Source organism: Panicum hallii, chromosome 9 (genome assembly GCF_002211085.1).
Source record: "Panicum hallii strain FIL2 chromosome 9, PHallii_v3.1, whole genome shotgun sequence".
Lineage (NCBI taxonomy): Eukaryota > Viridiplantae > Streptophyta > Magnoliopsida > Poales > Poaceae > Panicum > Panicum hallii.
In genome coordinates this window covers 31,816,823-31,820,358 of record NC_038050.1, presented here as the reverse complement: position 1 = coordinate 31,820,358, position 3,536 = coordinate 31,816,823, and the positions used below count along the sequence as shown (strand labels likewise).

General features: G+C 41.3%; 1 pseudogene; it reads left to right on the top strand.

Annotated features, from left to right (window-relative positions):
• The first annotated feature begins 607 nt into the window (after positions 1–607).
• On the top strand, positions 608–2,007 carry LOC112872993 (annotated as a pseudogene).
• Positions 2,008–3,536: the final 1,529 nt, after the last annotated feature.

Below are 3,536 nucleotides of genomic sequence, written 5' to 3'. Positions count from 1 at the left end.
ACCCCAGTCTTAGACCGAATTAAGCCAAAGGGTTTAGCAGTGCACTCAAAGATGCAGCACGTGCCGCCCAGTGGGAAGATGCAGAAAACAATCAGCACATGAATTCCCACAGGATGCTCTGGGTGATGGTCATTAATATCTTGGTCATTGTATGTAGCGGTGTGCATGCTGCATACTGAAGAATTGCATATTTGTACCGAATGTTTTTTTTGCCAGTGTCATCAGTTGGGGCGCGGAAGTTTCATTATAAGTATGCTATTTGGAGAAACATTTTCTTTTTGCACTACCACTATTTGTCTACTTGAATTTGAATTTTGAAATCATGCGGCTTGCGGTTTGAATCCACCACCCGGGCCAGGAACCGACCCGGTTACCAAATAGCGCCGCTTGCTACATGCTAGTGGTATGATAGTGATTATAGTTATGCATTAAATCTTCACACATTACCTTTAAAAAAAATCCATTAAGAGTTTGGCAAACTTGAGAGTGAATTCCTTTGTTGAATTTGTTGAATGCATAGATGGAGAATATGCCAGTACCAAAGACTAGGAAACCTAATGCACAATGGGATTCAAATGCCGCAAAAATTTTTAATGAGATATGTGTGCAACAAGTCTTGGCAAATAACAGACCACAAGGTTGTTTGAACAACAAAGGTTACGCCAACCTTATTAGCCAATTCAATGAACGGACAGGTGGGAATTACACCCGTGTTCAAATGAAAAACCGATGGGATGCATTGAAAGCTGATTTTACCACATGGAAGACACTACTTCTTAGTGCGTCTGGACTAGGAAGAGACCCAAAGACCGGTACAATTGCGGCTAGTGATGATTGGTGGGAAGAAAAAATTGAGGTAAGCAACCTTGTGTTTGATTTTGTTGTATATCTCATTATGTTGTTTTATGATAAATATAAACTTATAGAGTTTTTATGTTTCAGGCCATGCCGTTGTGCAAAAAATTTAGATTTGCCCCTTTGGATAATGAAGAAGATGTTGAAATCATGTTCAGTGGTGCGTCCTGCACCAATGCAAATGCTGTGGCTCCAGGTGCAAGAGAGGGGTCAGCAGATAATGGTAGTGAGGATGTCCAAGAGGTACATCCAAATTCTGCTAAAAAACAACCTGCGAAAAGAGGTGCTGCTTATAAATCTCCAAAGAAGCCAAAGAAAAATTTTAGAAATATGCAGTTCAAGCATTTTGTGGACTCATTTGTGGAGAAAGCTAGTTCAAGCTCTGCAACTTCTGCACCCACTGATCATGTTAGGCAAGAGATAGCAGAAATGTTGCAATCAGTCATTGAAGCTGGGACATGTGAAGGATGTGATGAACATTTTTATGCCACCCAACTCCTCATCAAAAAGGAATTTAGAGATGTGTTTGTCACTCTTAAAACCCCTGAAAGGAAGCTTGGATGGCTTAAGAGGACTTGGGAGGAGAGGAAGAAACGTTAGAGATTACTAGTGTATTGTATTTTCGAATTATCATTTGTATTGTACCTTTAATTTAGTGTGTTGTATGCTGAACCAGTTTTGAATTTTGAACTTTGACATATGGTTTTCAGTTATCTGTACAGATGGCTTTCACTTCAAGTGAGTCTAATGATTCTGAAATGGCAAGTAATTCAAGTGAATCAAGTGGTTGGATGTATGAAGCAGCAGCAATAGCAGCTTATGCAATGCTTGATTCTGGGATATCTTCATCCAAAAAGAAGCCAAGAAAAGTGTTAGAAGAATCAGGTTATCAATTTGTTCAGAGGCAACTTAGTAATGAAGAGAGCTGCTATACCATGTTCAGAATGGGAAGGTTAATGTTCTATAACTTGCATGAGGAATTAGTTAAGAATTATGGTTTGACATTCTCAGATGAGATGTGCTCGATTGAAGCACTTGGTATGTTCTTATGGATGTGCGGTGCACCTCAATCAGTTCGGCAAGCAAAGCATATTTTTACACATTCTTTAGAAACTGTGAGTAGGAGGTTCAATGATGTCTTATAAGCTGTGAATCTTTTGGCTGCCAAAAATATCAAACCCGTAGATGAGACCTTTGCTGTGGTGCATCCAAAAATCTGAGAGCATAGATCCTGCCCTCATTTCAGAAATTGCATAGGTGCAATAGATGGAACACATATTGAAGTCATTGTTCCACCATCTGAGCAGGCAGTGCATATGAATCGACATGGATATTGCAGTCAGAATGTTATGGCTGTTTGTGATTTTAATATGAGGTTCACATTTGTGGTAGTGGGATGGCCTGGGTCCGCTCATGATACTCGCATATGGAGGGACACTGTGTTCAATAAATACAAAAATAATTTTCCACATCCTCCCGACGGAAAGTACTATCTTGTTGACTCAGGTTACCCAAATAGAAAGGGCTATCTAGCACCTTATAAAGGTCAAAGGTACCGCATCACAGAATTTCAAAATGCTGGCCAACCAATTAGGTTGAAGGAGTTGTTCAACCATGCTCACTCATCGCTTAGAAATGTTATTGAGCGTTCATTTGGGGTGCTCAAAATGAAATGGCGCATTCTTTTAAAAATGCCGAGCTACTCAATGGAGAAGCAATCAAAGATTATAATTGCTTGCATGGCGTTGCACAACTTTATTAGAGATAGCAATTTGAGTGATAATGACTTTGATACACTTGCATCTGATGAGACATATGTTGATGGGGATGCGGGAACTACTACTAGTAATGTTGGTGATGAGCAAGATATGGGAGATGTACGAGATGCTATTTCGCAAGCATTGGCTGGAGGATATTGATAATGTAATTTGCGCAAAAAATGATGTAATGACACTCTATTATCTAATTTATAATTATATTATCTAATTTATAATTAAGTTATCATTATCTTATTTAAGAGTAATTTATGATTAATTGTTTGATATATTTATGTTGTTAATAATTCTATTGTTATTCTGTTATAAAAATAAATAAATAAATATCTGTACATAACAAATACATGTATTCAGTAAATAGCAAGGGTATTTCAGTCATTTCTCACTTCATACAGGATTTCAGCCCATTCAATAAGCAGTCTGCCAAACAGTTAACTTCTGTGACCAGCTGCTCCTTTAACAAGCTGCTTCTCAGGCCAGCTAGCCACCAGCTGGCTTCAGAATAAGTTTCAGCTATGCCAAACAGGGCTATATTCCCAACCAAGAAGCAGGATTCTAAGGCTGGTGCCAATGGGGGGCAGTACCGCCCCCCTATCGGGCGCGGCACAGGCGGGAGGTGGGCGGGAGGCGGTTGAGTGGGAGAGAGAGGGTGGGATGGATCCCGCCGGGCGGGAGCGGACGCTATCGCCCCGCTCTCGCCCGCGTTGGCAAGCGTGCGGGGGCGGGAGGCGGGCGGGAGCGAGGCGGTGCACTGGCGTCGGGCGAGAGGGGTGGGGCGGGAGTGACATGGCGTGTTTCTATTGCTCCACGCGGAGTTTGAAATAATTAAATCTGGAAAAAAAAGCTGACGTGGAGGAGAGAGAAGTGAGAGCTGGCACTATAGCCTGTGCATTGGAGGGGTGGGGT